Source organism: Muscardinus avellanarius (assembly GCF_963383645.1).
Source record: "Muscardinus avellanarius genome assembly, chromosome: X".
In the NCBI taxonomy this organism is placed as follows: Eukaryota; Metazoa; Chordata; class Mammalia; order Rodentia; family Gliridae; genus Muscardinus; species Muscardinus avellanarius.
In genome coordinates, this window is record NC_137792.1 from 83,123,565 (window position 1) to 83,144,177 (window position 20,613).

Sequence of the window (20,613 nt, forward strand, 5' to 3'; positions counted from 1 at the left end):
TGTTCTTACCCACAGTGCCAATCTCTTATAAATATTATCATAAGCCTAAACAGTAGTTGATCAGAATTTAGGGAAGCTCATGGATTACCTGATATGCCAGCCACTGCCAGCACACCCCTGCCAGCACAAAATACTAACCATGTTAACCAGCTGTGCTAGCATGGTTCTATCAGATTAAATGTAACATAAAAAAGCTTTATTTTTCTATTTTCCTGCAATAACACAGTTAATAATTATGTATTATTGTATATTTTAAAATTATTAAAAGTGAGGATTCTAAATGTTCTCACTACAAATTAAAGGTAAATATTTGAAGTGCTCATTTGATTTTATCTTTCCACAGTATGTATGTATGTATGTATGTATACACACACACACACACACACATATATGTATATATATGTATATGTGTATATATATATATATATATATAATATCAAGATATGTACCAACATATTTTAAAATTAAAAATCCTTTATTCTATGACAGTTGTATGGGCAGATTAACAGATTAACATTTCCTTTTTTTTGGAACTGGGGATTAAACCCAGAGGGGGCATTATACTTCCAAGTTATATCTCTAGCCAAATTTTATTTTTTATTGGAAATAGAATCTCGCTAAGTTGTGGAGGGCTTCTCTAATTTGACCAGGTTGGCTTGAAACCAGTGATCCTCCTGTTTCAGCCTCATTAGTTCTGGGATTAGACACATGTGCCAACACATTTAGCTAGTGTATCTTTGTATAAAAATGAAGAAACATTTCTGCTATGGCATATCATGCAGACCTTGAGCCAAAGTTTGGTCAGGGGGTGCGCAAGAGCCTAAGCCTCCCATGAAGTATGAATAGCATCTCCTTCTTCAAAAAATTATTTTGAAACAATTTGGATTAATATGTAAAATTGGAATTTTATGTATAAGCATTATACCTAAATTTGATGGGCAATGACATGTGAGAGACTGAGTCAGGAAGGATCTTTTTCCCAAGGATAAAGTTTGGGCCAAAGATTAAGTTCAAACTGACCTTAGTTTGGTCCAATATATAAGATTAAGTTCAAGCTGGCCTTGTGATAAGACAAAACATACTTTCTATGATTTATTAAATGTCTATCTCTCCTCCCTGAAGTCTGTTAAAGACTTCTTCTGTCCTTGAATCTTTTGCTTGCATAATTGTGGTTTTGCCTACCCTGCCATGAAAAGAATTATAAAGATTATAGTAATTTCTGAATAAAGTTGGAGAAGCTTGCATCTGATCTCATGTGTCAGTGTCTTCTCTCGCTCGACTTCGACTCTTCTATCACCAACACAACCCCTGACTCCTGCTAGGGCTGGACCCTGGCACATTTCAAGTGATATATGGTGAAAAGAAGAGACACAGAAAGCCCTATGTGGCAGAGTCATGTTTAATGCCTTTTTTTAAAGTTAAGGATTTTTTATTGGTATATTGTATTCATACATCATAATGAAATGAAAATCTTGTGTAGATATACATGCACACAATGCCCAGTTAGACCCTAACCAATCCCTATCCCATTCCCTCCCCATTACTCCTTCCCATACTTGGCTTAGTGGTTGACAATGATATGTTTTTTTAAGTAAATATGTGCTTTAGAGAGTTTCATTCTTCCCCCTCCTATCCCCTCAGTTAGGTTGCCATATTTGCTCCATTATAGGATCTCCTTTTTCACGTAAGAGTTTCTCCTATTACCCATTTCTTCTTAGATTTCATATATTAGGGAAAGCATCCAATTTCTTATTTTTTGTGACTAACAAATCTCACTTAGCATAATGTCCTCCAGTTCCATCTATTTCCCTGAAAATTATGTAATTGTATTTTTTATGGCTGAGTAAAATTCCACTGTGTATATATCCCGCAGTTTTGTAATCCATTCATATATTGATAGGCATCTTAGTTGGTTCCATAGTTTGGCAATGGTGAATTGTGAAGCCATAAAGATAGATACACATGCATTGTTTTGGTATTTTGGTTTTCATTCTTTTGGGTAGATACCCAGAAGAGGTATTGCTGGGTCAAATGATAAATTTGTTCCCATTCTTCTGAGTATCCTCCATATTGTTTTCTGAAGTGGTTGCACTAATTTTCAATCCCACCAACAATGTTTTAGAATTTCCCTTTCTCCACATTCTTTCCTACATTTGTTGTTGATTGTGTTTTGAATGATTGCCATTCTAGTTGGAGTTAGGTGAAATCTCAGTGTAGTTTTGATTTGCATCTCTCTGATTGCCAATGATGCTGAGCAATTTTTATGCATTTATTGGCTATTTGAATTTCTTCTTTGGTAAAGTGTCTATTTAGTTCACTTGACCATTTTTTGAGTGGATTATTTGTTTTATTGTTGAGTTTCTTGAGTTCTCTGTATATTCTAGATATTAGTCCTCTATCTGATGAGTAGGGGGCACAAATCTTTTCCCATTCTGTTGGCTCTCATTGAGGATCTTGCCAGTTTCCTTTACTGAACAGAAGCTCTTCAGTTTCATGCAGTTGCACATATTGGTTCACCTTTTAGTTTGTGGAGCCTTTGGGGTCTTATTGAGAAAGGTTTTGTTTGTGCCTATGTGTTGCAGTGTTGAACCTATGCCCTCTTCAAGGAGCCTCAAGGTTTCTGATCTAATTTTCACGTCTTTGATCCACCTTGAATTGACTCTTTTGTAGGGTGAGAAAGTGGGATTTATTTCCATTTTTCTGCATATGGTTAACCAGTTTTGCCAACACCATTTGTTGAACAGACTATCTTTCTTCCAGTGTATGTTTTGGCCCCTTTGTTGAATATTAATTGGCTTTAAGTATGTGGTTTGTTGCTGAGTCTTCTGTTCTGCTCCACTGGCCTATGTGTTTGTTTTTGTGCCAGTACCATGTTGTTTTTATTACAATGGCTTTGTAGTATAATTTAAAGTCAGCTATTGTGATTCCTCCTGCATGATTTTTGTTGCTGAGAACTACTTTGTTTATTCTGGGGTTTTTGTTTTTCCAAATGAATTTAAGGACTTAATTTTTCTGTGTGTTTAAGGAATGATGTTGCTATTTTAATGGGTATTCTGTTGAATCTGTAGATCACTTTTGGGGGGTATGGCCATTTTGATGATATTTATTGTGCTTATCAAAGAACATCAAAGATCTTTCCATCTTCTAAAATTTTCTTCAATTTATTTTTTCAATGTTTTATAATTTTCTTTGTAGAGGTCTTTTACCTTCTTGGTTGAGTTTATTCCTAAGTATGTATTTTTTTTTTTTGGTGGGGGGATCCTGAGTGGAAGTGTTTTCCAAATTTTTTTTCCAGTGGATTTATTGTTGGTGTACAGAAAAGATTCTGATTTGTTAAGATTGATTTTGTATCCAGACACATTGCTGAATTTGTTGATAAGTTCTATAAGTCTTTTTGTTGAGTTTGTTGGGTCTTCTAGGTATAGTATTATGTCATCTTCAAATAGTGAAAGTGTGAATCTTTCTTTTCCTATTTGAGCTCCTTTGATATCCTTTTCTTGCCTAATTGCTCTGGCTAGTCTCTTAAGTACTATATTGAAGAGAAATGATAATAATGGACATTCTTGTCTTGTTCACGATTTAGGGGAATTGTCAAAGTTTTTCCCCATTTAATGTGATGTTGTCTGTGGGCTTATTGTAGATTGCCTTTATGATGTTGAGGTATGTTCCTTCTATTCCAATTCTCTGCAATGCTTTTATCACAAATGGACTTGAATTTTATCAAAGGATTTTTCAGCATTTATTGAAATTATCATGTGCTTTTTGTCTTTGCTCCTGTTTATGTGATGAATTATGTGGATTGATTTTCGTTTGTTGAACCAGCCTTGAATGCCTAGGATGAAGCCTACCTGGTCATGGTATATGATTTTCTTAATGTGGTTTTGAATTCATGTTACTAGTATTTTGTTTAGCAGTTTTGCATCCACATTCATCAAATATATAGACCTGTAATTTTTCTTCTTTGAACTGTCTTTATTTGGTTTTGGTATTAATATGATGTTGGCTTCATAGAATGTATTTGGGAGAATCCCATTTCTCCCTATTTTGTGAAATAGATTGAGGAGTATTGTAATTAACTCTTCTATTAAGGTTTTATAAATTCATTTGGGAAGCCATTCTGTCCTGAGATTTTCTTTGATGATAAGCTCTTTATTGCTGTTTCAATATCTTTGAGTGCTATTGGGTGGTTTCAATTTTCTTTGTCTTCTTGACTTAGTTTAGGAAGGTTGTATTTATCTAGAAAGTTGCCAATTTCTTCCAGATTTTCCAGTTTGTTGCAATATAGTTTTTCAAAGTAATTTCTGATAATCCTCTCAATTTCTGCACTGTCAGTAGTGATATCTTCTTTTTCATCTCTTATCTTCAAAATTTGGGTTGATTCTCTCTTTTTTAAGTTAAATTGGCTAGTGGTTTTATCTCTCTTCTTAATTTTTTCAAAGAACCAGCCTTTGTTTTTATTGATTTTCTGTATTTTTTTTTATTCTCTACTTCATTTATTTTTGCTCTGATTTTAACAATTTTCTGTCTTCTACTGGCTTCGGGGTTAGATTGTTCCAATTTTTTAAGGGCTTTGAGGTGTGTCATTAAGTTATTTATTTGATGATTTTCTGTTTTTCTTATGTGAGCACTCAGTGCTATAAATTTTCCTCTTAATACTGCCTTCAATGTATCCCAGAAGTTTTGATATGTTGTATGTCTATTTTCATTTGTTTCTAAAAATTTCTTGATTTCACCCCTTACCTCTTATATAACCCATTCTTCATTTAGAAGTGTGGTGTTCTGTATTCACATGCTTATATGGTTTCTCTGAGTCTTCTTATAGTTGACTTCTAATTTCAGTCCATTATAGTTTGAAGAAACCCAGGGAAGTATGTCACATTTTTTGAATTTGCTAGTGCTCAGTTTGTGGCCCAGGATGTGATCTATTTTGGAGGTTTTGTGTGCAGCATGTTTAATGCTTTAATGATGCAAGGACCTCGGTGCTTCTGTTAGTTTCTGGCACTGGTTAAGAGACAGATTGGCTGCAGTCTAGCAGGTATTTTATATTTCTAATTTCTTTATTGTGCATACACTGAATTACTAAACTTGTAGAAAATTAGTGTCTTTGAAACAATTATTCATCAGGACCTAGCTGATGGATTTCTTTAAATACATTAAAATGTTTTTAATGTATTTGTAGATAAAAGTATAGCATTGGTGAAAGAGATGTTATACATTTTTGTTTGTCATTGAAATTAAGTGGCATAGGTAAGAGTAGCACTTCTCTGGCAACATAAGCCTAAAACCTGGGTCAGTTATTCTATTAACTTAAGCCCTTGGATGTCCTTTGTCATCTATTTTTCAGGAATTTCAGATTGAGGCTTTTGGGAAAATTAGTTCTTCAGGTAAGTGTTCCATACTTTGTGGCATTTTGTATGTTCAGGCTTGTCTGAAATGTTTGTTATATTATATTTTGTAAATCAATTTTTCCTAGTCTGGATGGTGAACACCATGAAAGTAAAGATTGATCCATCATGTTTATCCTTGTATCCTCAGTGTCAGCATAGTGCTTAGCAGATGCTAGGTATTCTGAAATTATTTGATGGATACATTAGTGAAAGATTCTAGTGACTAATGAACATTTCTGTAGGTGTTACTACAAAACAATATAAAAAACTGCTACACATTTCAAGGTTATTTTCCAAATTGTGACAAATTTAAGAAAAAATATTTCTATTGAGAGTCAATTTTTAGAGCCAAATTAGATCAAGAGTTAAACAATTTTATCCATAAATTAGTTCTTTATCATCTATGATCTTTGAAGATTACAAGAAATAAATTAGACATTTTGGTTTATGCCTTTTGAAGACTGATACAATTCTAACTTGTTGTTGGATAGCTTCTTTCTAATTGTGTTTCTTAGAACATTAGTCCTGAACGATACTATACAAAAGAAAGAAAAAGATTTTATGGACAAATAGTTTTGTGCAATGCTATGTAATATCATATCTTGAAAAATTACAATGTACCATAATCAACATAGTAAAAGCTCAAAGAAATTATAGTATAGATCAACCTATTTATTTTAACTCTAAGTGTATTAAATTGAGTTTAATTAAAATGTTTATTAAAATTTCTACAAGGTTATTATTTCATTGAAGAGACATGAGACAAATTTAGCAAACTTAAAAGATGTTTTACCTATCAAAATTATCAAGTCTTTCTCTGTATATCCTACTTAATAGCTATGTGACATAGGTATTAGACTTCTATTCCTCATTTTACCCATTTTAAAGACGATCTCAGTAAATGCCCTCAAGTCTAAGATTAAAGTTTTACTTACACATCTCAACGTTTTTGAACTCATAAGTTTTAAGATCCATTTAACATGCTATTCATTTTTCTTAGAAAAGTTATAATTAAATTGATCACCCATCTTATAATTTGTGGCATTTTTAGAGAAAATTAAATGTGGCAAAACTTCCCTACTAACTATTTAGGGTTGTGAAAATCAAATGAGTCAATGGATAAGAAAACATCTTGTACAAATACATATTTCATAATAATAGTGTATTATGGATGATTTTTCAGTTTTCAATGGGAAATGAAAGCTATGAGATGATCATACCTTTTGATAACATTCCATCAGGTGGACATGAACACATCAAGTCCAAATATCATAACTTATTTCAATTTTCATTTGGTTGCTCAGATTGATTTAGATGATAGTTCTACTTTATGTACATAGTTACTGCCTCAATCACAGAAACAAAAGTAAATTTTTTTTGGTGGTACTGGGGTTCCTGGAAACCCTTCTCTGGGCTACACTCTCATAAATATTTTTTATATTTTCTTATTTGGAAACAGGGTCTACTGGCTTCAAACCTGCGTGATCCTCCTGTCTCCGCCTCCCAAGCGCGGGGATTACAAGTATGCACCACCATGCCTGGCAAAAAAAGTAAATTTTAATGTTCAGTAACAATTTCTGGCAAAACAAATGTTTTGAAAATATCTTGTAAATTTATTTGCTATTAAAAGGAATTTGTTACAAAATACAAGCTTTTTGAAATCAATCATGATAATTAATTGCTCAGCAAATATTTAATGAACTTATTTGTCAACTTCTGCAGAAGGGCTTTGAAAAATACAGTTCAGAGGCCCTAAGTGGATATTTTTGGAATGACTTTTGCCTGTTTCGAATATTTTGAAATGTCAGGCTCTGTGATAGTTTCTGACTGCAATATAGATGAATGAAGGCACATCACTACCCCAAAGTGTTCATAGTCTAACAAATAATGTAGACTGGTGAACAAGATAAGTAGTATGGTATAAGTAATTGCCAAGAATGTTTGAAGGAACAAATAATAGTTGCTGGAGTAAGTCAGTTTGAGGAGTTTAAACAAGATTTGAAAGATAACAGTTGAGCTAATGTGGGCTGGATAATGGAAGGATTAGTAATAATTGGGAAAAAAGCATAGAACACAGTGAAGGCATGAAATTTTTGCATGTGAAGAAGTATAGTAGGGTTAAATGTATGTGTGCCCTCAAATCTGAAAAACACTGAGTTTATTTGTATAAAGATTTCATGGAGTCATAGCAAAAAAAAAAAATCTGGATATTAGTTTGAGGTGAGTGAGAAAGGCCATTGCATGAAATCGTAACGTATTTGTTCTCTATAGAAAAGTTGATGGGCTGTATGTACATAAAGGAATTTGGATTGGTGAGTAATCAAATGGAAAGTTTTGCATTTTAGAAAAATTACTGTGGTAGCATCCTAGAGCATGAATTTAATATTTGACCATATTAGAGGAGGAAAGGCTACTTAAGAAGCTGTTACAATAATCTAGGCAAGAGATGTTGTTAATTGGCATGGGGAGTTAATGATACATTTGCAAGATGATTATGAAATAGAGGCTACAGAATATAGAGATTAATTTGGATGTGGGATGCTTGGAGGAAAATGAACAATCACAGTGAAATATTTTTGTTCCTGAGTAGAGCTTGAGAAGGTAGAATTATATTTTATAAAAGGCAGTTTAGAAGAAGGAACAAATTTTGGGAAATACTTTAGTGTCAATATTATTTTCAACAGTTAATAGTGCATTGGATAAAATACAGTTTTTCTGCCCTTCTCTAGTTTTATTTATTTGGTAATCCAGAATTATAAATATCCTTTAGGTATCTTTTGTAAGGTAGTTAAAAAGCCTCCCCTGAGATCAAGAAGAAAAATTGGATCAAGACTCTCTAGATTGTTCTGTGCCACAGACTTTAGAATAAAGGTAAAATTTAAGGTAGATATGGAAGAAGAAATAAGAATTTATTAGAAAAATGTATGAAAAAGCCATTCTAGGCTTTATACTTCCCCTAAGTAGCATGACCAAAAGCAGAGAGCTGTGAAAGATCACAGAAATTCTGTAAACTTTAGAAATTTTAAAATAATGGAAGTACATGTGGTGAAAATAATGAGAGGGAGAAATCTATAATGTAATTTTTACCTAAAACAGTCAAGGACTTGGTGCTTTTCTCAATAGACAGTGATGAAATGTCAAAGCAGAATATTAGCATCTAGAGATCTTTTTATGTAATTTCCGATGAGGCACTGATTTCAAATAGATCATAAATGTTAGTGAGAATGTGAAGAAAAGGGATATGTAAAGCACAGTTGGTAGTATTGTGAATTAATGCAGTCATTAAGGAAAATAGAATAAAGGTTTCTCAAATAACTAAAAATAGACTTGCTATAGGATCTAAAAATCCCATGATGGTGTATATATCCAAAGAAATTAAGATTGGAATGTCAAAGATATAGCTCTACTCTCATGTTCTTTGCAACATTATTAAAAATAGACAGTTTGAAGACGGGCGTGATGGTGCACGCTTGTAATCCCAACATTCGCGAGGCTGAGATCTGGAGGATCGCGGTTCGCGGACAGCCTCAGCTACTTAGTGAGGCCTCTGCAACTCAGTGAGACCCGGTTTCAAAATAAAGAATAAAAAATAGGGCAGGGGCTGTAGCTCGGAGGTCAAATGCCCCTGGGTTTCATCCCCAGACCCGCAAATAAATAAATAAATAAATAAATAAATAAATAAATAAATAAAAATAGACAGTTTGGTGAGACCAGTCTTCAAAATAAAGAATAAAAATAGGGCTGCAAATGTAGCTTGGAGTTAGAATGCTCCTGGGTTCAGTTCACACAAAAATTCAAACTTTTATTGATACATTATAGCGTCACATCTTAATATGATTAACAGTGATAGGGGCATACACACACAAGCACTGGGTGGGGTTTCACTGTGGCTCTCTCCCGACTCCTTCCCCTTCAGCACACAAGATATGGAGATTGGTTTTGGTATTCTTACATATGAACATATTGTCAGTAGATGTGGTTTCTTCATTAATTATCCCCTTCTGGCTTTCACTAGACCACCTCCGTAGCTCCACTTCTCCTCCGATATCTAAAGTCCCTCTTGTATCCAGATTACTCCCTGCTTTCTGCATATGAAAAAAAAAACACATAAGAACCATTCACTTTCTGTTACTGACTAATCTCAATTAACAATTGTGCTTAAAAAACAGGAAATTCTGTTATTTACAACATGTATGAACCTAGAGGATATTGAGTTAGCTAAAATAAGCTAAGCATAGAAAGGTAAACACTGCATTCCCTCACTTATTCCAAAACTATCAAATTTATTGAAACAGAAAGTAGAATTATAATCAACAGAACCTGGGTGGAAATGTATACAGGGAAAGTAGAGATGTTGATTGATGAGTACAAAGATGCAGCTATATAGTAGGAATAAAATCTGGTATCCTATTGCATGTCACTTATGAATATAGTTAATGATAATGCATTGTATATTTCTAAATATTTAAAAGATATTAAATGTTCATACAACAAATAAATAATATTGTGAGACAATGCGTATGCCAATTATATTAATACAATTATTCCATGAGGTGCATATGTATCAAAATATATTGTACCCTATATAGATATATGTATTTATTCCCAATTAAAATGAAACTTTCAAAATTGGTATAATGCATGAAAATATTTTGGAAACTATATTTTAAAATTGTAATACTATGTAAATATAAATGAATATTGATGTGATGGTAATGAGAATTATGAAGAGCTAAAATTTGCAATTATGCTTCAACAATAACTCATATGTAGGAAAGCAGTAAGTTTTTAATATGTATTATCTCATAGATAGCTTGTAATAACATGTGCTTTTTATATCTGTTCTACTTGTGTAATACAAGCTCAGAGAGCTAAATTTGCCAACGAACGTTTATATTTCTATAAGCAGGAGAGTCTAGTTTTAAACCTAAATTTCTCTAGTGTACTTGTGCAATAAAGCAGATTAAATACATCCTCATTCCAAGATAAAACAAAACAAAAGCAATCAGAAAGAAAGTGTATGATTCCTTTTGTAATATCAGGTAAGACTGAGCTTTAATAAGTACAAATTATGTCCTCCTATCAAGTGTGCATCCCAAAAAATTTAGCTCCATTTGGGATATTTTTACTCTTCTGTGAGTTTGACAGACATTTTTCTTATATACAGAAACAGCTTCTGCCACGGAAATATGGCATCAAGCAGATTTGAATTGATTCTGTTAAGTTCAGCATGCTATGCAAACATTGATATTTCCCTTGAAAAAATTACCATTAATAGTCCCAGATTATATCCCATTTTTATATCTTATTAAAAAAGGAGTTCTAAATTTAAGGAAGTGTCTAATATATATCAAATGTCTTGTTAGAAAGCAGACTAGAAGCCTATCTAATCTATCTTTTTTTTTTTTGAAAGCAACAGAAGTTTATTTGCTTACCCTGCCCTTCCTGACTCCAGGAGAACAACCACGTGATGTTTTGGGTTGTATTCTTATGTTCATCATTCAACCTTTTTTTTTTCTTTTATTGGTGCACTGTATTCATACATCATAATGGGATACAAACTTTTGTAGACATATATGCGCACATCGCCCAGTCAGCCTCCACCCAATCCCCACCCCATTCCCTCCCCATCCCTCCCTCCCATGCTTGGCTTAGTGGTTGACATCTAGTATTATAGCAATTTATCCAAAATTAAAAATGATAACCTCACATAACAGTTTCATTTGTCTGATACCAAGCTTTTGATGACTTAAAGATAACATTTAAGGTTTTATGACCCAGATTTTCTCCTAAAAGTTTATAGTCTTAAGATTTATATTTAGGTCTTTTATCTATTTTGAGTTAATATTTGTATATGGGATTAGGTAAGGGTCCAACTTTATTCTTTTCCATGTAATTATTATGTTTCAACAATATTTAGTTAAAAGATTATCATTTCTACCACCAAATGTTCGTGGAAACCTTGTCAAAAATAACTTGACAATATAGGGAAGAATTTAGCTCTAGGCTTTTATTTAACTCCAATGGTTTATAAATCTGCCTTTAGAATAGTACTATACTGTTTCAATTATTGTAGCTTTATATGGTTTGAAATCAGAATAGCATTTGGAAATATTTTATCCCATTCTAATCTATCTTGATATTTCTTCTTTCTTTCTTTCTTTCTTTCTTTCTTTCTTTCTTTCTTTCTTTCTTTCTTTCTTTCTTTCTTCCTTTTTTTGGCACTGTGTAGCTAGACCCCAAGCCCCTTTTTCTTTTGAAACAAAGTCTCACTAACTTGAGGAAGGCTTCACTAAGTAGCTGAAACTACCCTCAAACCTGCTATCCTTTTATATCAGCCTCTCAAGTACTGGAATTACACATCTGTGCCACTGCACCTGGCTCCATCTGGCTAATTCAAGGTAGATAAAATATGTTACTTTGTGTGTGTGTGTGTGTGTGTGTGTGTGTGTGTACATGTAAGTGTTTACTGTTTCCATGCAGAGTCATATATTTAAAAGATTATAATCCTTTAATTCAGTATTTCTTCATTTATGAGCCATATTCATAATTTCTCATCTGTAGCAGATTGCTTTAATGTTGATTGACTAATGAGAAGTAGTGTCTCCCATGACTGATAATGGAGTCAATATGGCAGGTGAGGAGGCTGGGAAAGAGAGAAATATCTCCACTCCTGATGTCCTTCCACTAGAATCTTGCTTTTATTGAGGGTTGTAACAAAAAATTTTGAGAAATTATTAATCACAAGAAATAGCAAAGCAGTCATGGGGTGAGTCAGGTAATAACACTAAAGTAGTCACAGATAAATCAGGGAAGGAAAGGATAAAAAACATCAGAATCTTTGCTTATAAGTCAGTTTTCCTGGTTATTGGTCCTATTTGGTCCTTGGAAACTTGTCTGCCTGCAAACCATTTCCACTTGGGTGGGTGGGTGTGTACCCCTTTCAATCCAGATCAAGGTGACCTCAAAAGAGATGACTAACAAGGCTCCCAACAATAATCCTCATCTTAATTCTACTACATAAAATGTCTAGGTTAATGGCCCAATGATATATATTTTAGGGTCTTCACAGAATTCTGATGCAACCTAAAATTTGATAACTACCCAAATATGTAATCTACAAATTAGAAAGGTCATAAGTATATTCAATTTAGAAGTCTCTTAGAATCTACATTTCATGAAGTTGCTTTTAAAATGAAACAAAATAAGCTCCCTTCAAAATACCCACTGGTGTTCTGAGACAGGAGAGCAGAGTAGCAGATTAGATAGAAGTCTAAAGCTGTTGGCTACCAAAATGGTCAATTGGGACTAGAAGTCAAACTGAAAGTAATACTCAAGTATGTATTTACTTACTGCAATGGTGCAAGAAAGAGACAAAAAAGGTACCAATTCCCATGGCTGCATGGGTGGAGGAGCCACATTTCCCACATTAATGAGCTCCAGGTAAAGATTTCATGATATAGTACAGGTTAGGCCAGTGTGCACCGTGAAGAAGCCCTGAACTAACGGCTTATTCCTCCTTATGGATGGGTAGGGTGGTGATAAAGAGAGGCAGAAACACTAGAAGTAAATATGTGTCGCCGACTAATCTCAGTTGGGTCGTTATTGTCAGCTCCCGGTCAAATCCTCAGAAAGATGGGGCAAAAGGCAGGTGGAGTTCTGCAGAAACTTATCTGCAGTGATTCCTTCCCCTCTATGAATTCCCTAAGTTTTTTAGGTACGACGCTTGGGAAAGAATCTGAGGTGGACAAAGGCTTCTTGAGCCAATGACACTTTATTACAAAAACTCCAAGAAATTTATACCCCTCACCAGTAAAGTTAATAATAAGAGAAAAGGGAGGTGGGTGTAATCATTGTGAAGTAATAATGAATGACATGTAAACAAAGGTAATAAAACTAGTCCTTCAGCTGGCTGTTGATCTTCGAGAGATTGACTCCTGACTCCTGATTCTTTTCCAAGGTCTTTGCAGATAAGCAATCCCAGGGGGCCACTTCCCAAAATAAACAAGCATGGCCAAGGCTTGGGGGTTTCTCGGGGAATCTTCTTTGGCTTTCTTGGAACTTTCCATCTTTTGGGCTCAGTTCATATAGCAAGCGTGGGGAGATGTGGTGATTCAGGTGGATGTGATAAAGTTTCTCCAGGTGTTGGCATTTTACCTTCTAAATCTGAAAGCTTAAGCAAACTCACAACACAGTTTTGCAGACAAAATACCACAAACAACACCACAAAGTTCTTGGTTTTAATTGTCAGATGTATTTCCTTAACTGCTGAACACTCTTCTTTAGACAATAAGCCTATTAAAAGTCTAACCATCTTTAATAATCCATTTCTCTGTCACAAACCCTCTGCAACCTGCTTCTAACTTTCTAATTCCTTTCTTTCCCAGTTGGGACTTTCTTATGATAAGCTCTTCTTCATGCAAAAATGCTTTCTTACTCTTACACGGTATTTCCTTTCCTTCATACATATATATTTAGAACGTCTGTCCTTTATTTTGTCATATTCATTAACCATGCGGTCAGCCTCTCTGTCTTCAGGAATATTTACACTGGGCGTAAAAGTCACCAATCTTTTTCCTTGAGTCTATTGTATTTGGGCAACTAAGTTGTTTATCAACTAAATTGCTTTAAGGTCACACACAAGGTTTTTATCTTCTCTGTCTCTAGGCAGGATCTCAAGGGTAAACAAAGTTACCTTAAACTGAACTACCTTACCTGAGTTAATAGCTTAACCTAAGTTAGTGATAGTGAGGGTCAGAGACCCTTTGTAATTGCTGCAGCTGGAATGCTTATCACAGCATCTGAATTCTGGCCAGTTTTTATTGTTATTGAGCAGAGCCAAGGACGTTTAGGCAAATTATTAGAGATTTTATTTCCACGGACTCAATTTCTATTTGTAGGCCTAATTTCACATCACTGGAGCAATTCGTGTAGAAAGTTAAAGGAAATAATAGTGAAGGGTATCTAAAAGTGGGGGGTACTTTGGCCAGAGACGATACCTCCTTCTCGGGGCGTTTTTGCCGATTTTAACTATGTGGAGTGGGGGTTCTCAACACATAGATGCCGAGGCAGCAGGATGTCTTGGCAAATATGCACTGAGTCAAAAAAGAGAAAACAGATTTTGCTAAGACTTTAGTAATGAGTTCTAGGTGGAGATGCCTGTAAGCACCTCAGTTGAAGCCCCTGATAAGGAAGCTTTCAAATGGAGGTGTTTGGGCTGGTAACACAGATGCATGGATGTGAGCGTGACTGGCTGACAAGGAACAGCCTGAATACTTGACTGTAATACCCTCTAGAAAATTGCAGTGTGCTGGCTGTGCACCAAGTCTGGTGAGTGTAGAACAGTCCCTACAAGGTCTGCCAAGAAAGCACTTATAATTGTTTTTGGCCAGACATGCAAGATCAATATAAGATTCAGGTTTGGAGCTGGAGGTTGTTTGTTTGTTTGTTTGTTTGTTTGTTTGTTTGTTTTTGTGTGTGAGTCTGGGGATGAAACCCCCGGGGCATTCAACCTCTGAGCTACACCCTCTGGCCTTTTTTTATTCTTTTATTTTGAAACAGTGTATCACTAAGTTGTGAAGGGCCTCACTAAGTAGCTGAGGCTGTCTGTGAACTGTGAGTCCAATCTCAGCCTCCCAAATCCTGGGATCACAAGCATGTGCCACTATGCCTGTCTTGTAGCTGGAGTTTTCAAGAAGTAGACTGGGAACCAAGATATGAGAGTTATAGGCCCAATTTTACTAGGGATACACAAGAAATTTTTATGTAAAGAAACCTTTTATCTTTGGGCTTCTTATAACTTATCAAAATGAGAAAGCTGTTGTTCAGTAACCTCATACTCAGCCTTATAATGGTGTTTTCACCTCTGATTTAAAAAAATTTAAATTATTTTAGTCCAGATGCAGTAGAACTCTTGTAATTCCAGTATTTGACATGATTAGATAGGAGGATCCTAGGTTCAAGGACAGCCTCAGTAACATGGAGAGACCCTCTACAACTTATGAGACTCTTTTCTAAAATTAAAAGTAAATTTGAGGGTGTATCATAGATGAGGAATGCCCCTGGGGTTAATCTCTAGTATATAAAAGGAATAAAATTAATCAAATACATAAAAATTGTATATATTAGTGGGGTACCATGTACTGATTCCATACATGTATACAGCGTATAATATTAAAATCAGTTTAAACATATATATGTCCTTAAACATTTCTCATTTCTTTATGTTGAAAACTTTAAAATTATTTCTTCTAGTTATTTGAAATGCATAGTACATTACTTTTATGTATAGTCACCCCACTGTGTCATAGCACACTGGAACTCCTATCTTCTAACTCTCAGTGTCCATTTATCAACTTCTTTTTTACCCTCTATAACTACTGGTAAGTAACTATCATTCTTCTCTCAAATTCTATGAAATAAAAATTTTAGTCTTCTCTATGATATATGGTGTTTCATAGTTGAATTTCTGAGAGAAAGTGATTGATGGCCATAAGTGACAGATCCAGATTTTACCTTCTGCCACAAGAGCAACTTTCACTCTTAACTAGGGAAATACAGTTAATGAGCAGCATCCTAGCTTTCAGCCTGACAATAATGGCATATTTCTCATCTTAGAAAACTAGAAAGGGGAGCTGGACACAATGATCAATGCCTTTAATCCCAATGATTTGGGGTTATGGCAGGAGGATCACATGTTCAAGGCCAGACTGGGTAACTTAGTAAGACCTTGTCTCAAAGTTAAAAAAAATAGAAGCCAAGCATAGTAATACACACTTGTAATCTCAGTAATTGGGAGGCTGAGACAGGAGGATTACAAATTCACAACCAGCCTTAGCATCTTACAGAGGGCCTCCAAAACTTAGTCGAACTGTTTTAAATTAAAAATGAGCTAGGGTATAGCTCAATCCCAGTAACTCCCACACATAAATAAATAGTAAAAACTTCTTAAGTAAAGGTTTACATCTACAGGTCAGTGGGGGAGCATCTCTGGGTGCAATCCCCAGTATCAAAAAACAGGAAGGACAGAAGTAAGGAAAAACAAGGGGCTTTCAAACAGTGTTTTACTCTTTGTGGATTCTATTTTGTAAATAATAGGTAAAGATCAAAGACAGCAGTAGCTCTGTTATAGTTAATGCTTGATAAGTGGCTTCTTTCTCTTGTCTGTCTTATTACTCTCTACAATTTCTGAACTGAAAAGACAAAATCAATTTGTTATTCTAAGAAGGACATAAATAAATGTGGAGATGGTGACTTATTTTAACAAATGTCTCAGCAGCAACTTTCAGATGGTTTTAGCCATCTGAGGTGTAAGTGGAGAGATGATTAATTGATCCAGACCTGTTATTGTTCTTATACCATGACCAGAGCATAAGAAAATGCATATTGTAGCGAGAATGGTGCTGCACACTTATAATCTCAGTACCTGGATGGCTGAAGCAGAAGGATGGCAGATTCAAGGCCAGTATCTGATAACTTAGAAAAATCCTGTTTCATAAAAGTGATGTATCCATGTATGCCTCTACCATTGTAACACATTATGATATATGACAGCATTGCATCAATAAAAAGTAATATCAGAAAACTTCTTTCTTCACCCGGGATACCCGCATGAAGGAATAGCCAGATAATCAGAAGTGGCTATGTCAGTGACTTCTATTTACTCTGTAAAAACTAACTTTTAAAATACAGATTGTGGGATTTTGGAGAATGGCAACCAAGAGTAGTAGCACATATGAATCCTGCTGGCACTTGATCCCCATTGTCCCAAAAACTGAGCACTACAAAGCCAGATAATACTATCAGTAGAGGAATAAAAACAATAAACACAAGTGACAGAGAAAAAGAAGACTAGAAGACTGACTGGAGAGAAAAAAAAGCCCTGCCCACAGTTACAGGAGCTGACACAGGCAGCACACCCACGGGTTATAAGTCAGTCTGCATGAAGACCTGCTGCAGCATACTGAAGCTAACCATACCATCGAGGGACCCAGAGTGGAGCTCAGCAGGAGAATAGAAATTCACCACTCCCTTGGCACACTCCTGTGATGCCATTAGGCCAGCAAGAGCCCAGCATATTATGCTCCCCAGAGTCCCAGCCTAGTGAACATCATAAGGGTAAGTAAAGCTGCAGCCCAAAGGGAAACCTCAAGTGCTGTGCCCCTAGGGACTTGCACAGCCACAATAAACTCCCTGAGTCTGAGATATTGTGGTTCAACCCAGTAAAGGCGGAGTGGTGACAAAGAGTGCCACACTCTCCAGAGACTCAGAGCTGTGCTCAATAACACTGTAAGCAAGGTTGTGGCCTCCATGGGAAATCACCAAGCCAGATGCCCTTAGGGTCTTGCATAACCCCAGAAAACACCGTGGGTTTGAGACTTCCCAATACAACCCTGACAAAGTGTGAGAGGGGTCTATAACAGAAGCTGTAACAGACTCAGGCTTTGATCACCGGAAAATGTGTGTGTGGGGGGGAATCTAGATAGACTCAACTAATAGCAGCTCTGGGATCACCACAAACCTCTCAATCATGACAAATGTGAAAAAGTCAGATGAGACCAGCCCTAGCTGTGGAGAACAGAGACACCTATATCGAGTTTGGTCTCAGAAACATACTTCACTAACAGTGGTAGAGAGAGACTTAGACTCCAAACCAGCAGAAAGCATGAGGGTGACCTGTGCTTAATACCTAACAAAGCTGGAATGGTAGTAGCAAAGAAGGCGACCTAACTTAGGATGGGAGGGGGGAAGAGGAAAATTCTCTAAGGTATATAATGTATATTCACAAAGTTATCAAAGTCCATCACTAAACCAAACATAAGAAGGATGGAAGGAGAAGGGAATGGAATGTGAATTGGGGAAAGACTAAACAAGTTGTGTATGATTATATGCCTCCACCATTTTGTACCCCATTAAGATGTTTGACTACAATGCACCACTAAACAAAATTAAAAAATTAAAAATTAAAAAGAATTAAGATCTCAAATATTCAGAATCTTGGAAGAAAGCCATAGGAGGAACTCCAGATGAAGAGGGACGAACTATAGATAAGCAACTAAGGTGACATAACTGAGGAAGATGGATGGGGTGAAGAGGGAAATTCCCTAATGTACATAAGATAGATTCTCAAACTTATCAATGTCATTTAGTAAGCCAAAAATAAGTAGAGAGGAGGAAGGGAGTGGAGTGGGAATTAAGGAAGGGCTAAACAAGTGATGTGTGCAAATATACCTCCACCATTTTGTACCCCATTCTGATGTATGAGTACAATGCACCAATATAATGATGATGATGATGATGATGATGATGATGATGATATAAAAGGGACCTGAAAATATTATCTAATCCTTATTTCCTTTCTTCTAATAGCTTTGACTTTAGTTATACTTATTTTCTGATTGTCTAAAATCAGTTTTTTTCCATTTGGATCACTTACTCTTACAAAGTATTGATTGATTTGATTTCAGCTCTTTTTCTCCCTGAATGTGAGTGATGTGGGATAAATTTTTTATTGTCACATCCACCAATTTTCAAAGGGTATTATGATGTCAAAGGAATAAATATTTGTACTACTAATAGAATCTTGAGAACTGGTCCCCAGTTTTCAGCGATGGCATTTTATGTGTTTTCTTCAAGGACAATGAATTACTACCATTGCTACATGTTTGTTATAGAGGTCCAGGGTTAGAGTTATATTATAGGCCTGCTTGTAGAAAAAAACCTTATAAGACAGAGAGGTAAAAAAAATGTTGTGTAATTGCATAATAACCTTGTGAAAAACAAAATGCTTTTTTCTTTATAATAAAAAGCACTGGAGAAAATGATGAGTCTTCACTCTGTCTAATCAATTGCAAGCTTTTGCAATAAAAATGAGACTGCTAACATGGCTTTATTACTCCATCCACAAAATATTCAAAGACATGAGTCAGGTATACTTTGTATCTGTATCTGCATCAGATATCAAAATACTTGTTTAGAGAAAAGGCCCAGGTGCTATTCTTTGTATTAAACTAAACACGGTCTTAACTGTTGTCATAAGAGAATAAAAGCAGTAATGAGTTAATCAGATACAAGCATTAATTAGAATGTGTTTTGAGAACTAGCTATATTTAATGAACTTAAAAGAGCTCAAATTTTTGACCTGAACATTTTTGCCCCTAGTGTGTGTCCTTCAAGCTAACCACTGCTAGAATTATTTTCTCAGAGAGGTGTCTTTAGTGAGTAACATTTACAACCCATTTTTTTTTAGATTAATTGGATTTCATGGATGGTTTACCTGGTTCTGGGATTCTTAGTAACATTCAGGGAATATTCTGTGCTCATGGTGAGAAGTAAGGTTCGACTGTCTTGAATGATACAGCTGTTTATTTACAATCAGAGAGGCAAGTGGTTCCAGGGCAGAACTTGTTGATGTTATTGTGGAGAAATAAGAAATTTTCTTTCAATGAAAGCTCCAGTAATCAAGGTGGTGTTAACCAATCAAATAATGATGTGTTTTCTAAGATGAAGAATGCCAGTGCAAATGGAGAGGAGGAACAAGGTGTGTGTGTGTGTGTGTGTGTGTGTGTGTGTGTGTGTAACTAATTGATCCAAGAAGTTTAGACTCGCATCTCAATATAATAGCAAACATTTAGAAAGTATTTTCTCTGTGCCAAGTTTTGTGCTCAGAAGCTTTATAAAAATATCTAATTAAATTCTAATGACCATATGAGGTACTATTCTTATAAGCCCTATTTTATACATGAAAATAGTAAGGCTTCTGTAATTAAAGTAACTTGCCAAATGTCACAGACTTAAAAGGCAGAGCTGGAATTTTAACATAATTTATTTGATTTCAAAGCTCATGTTCTTTTCTATCACCATGTAATCAGTGGGTGATCCTCAAAGTATGGCCCCTGAACCAACAGCATCAACATCACCTAGAGACTTGTTAGAAATACAAATGTTCAGAGATTATCCAATATCAACTGAATTAGAAACACTGGAAATGGTGAACAGAAAATTGTATTAAAAGCTTTATTGGTAATTTTGATGCACAATCCAATTTGAAATTTGAGGCAAAATAATTCTGTATTTTTTAGAAATGAATATAAATAAATAAAATCATTTAATATGTAAGCTTTTCCATGTGTCTTTTTTCTCAGCAAACTGTGTGATTTATTCATATTGTTGCATTCACTGTTTCATTTTTAATTGCTGATTATTATTCCATTGTATAAATATACAA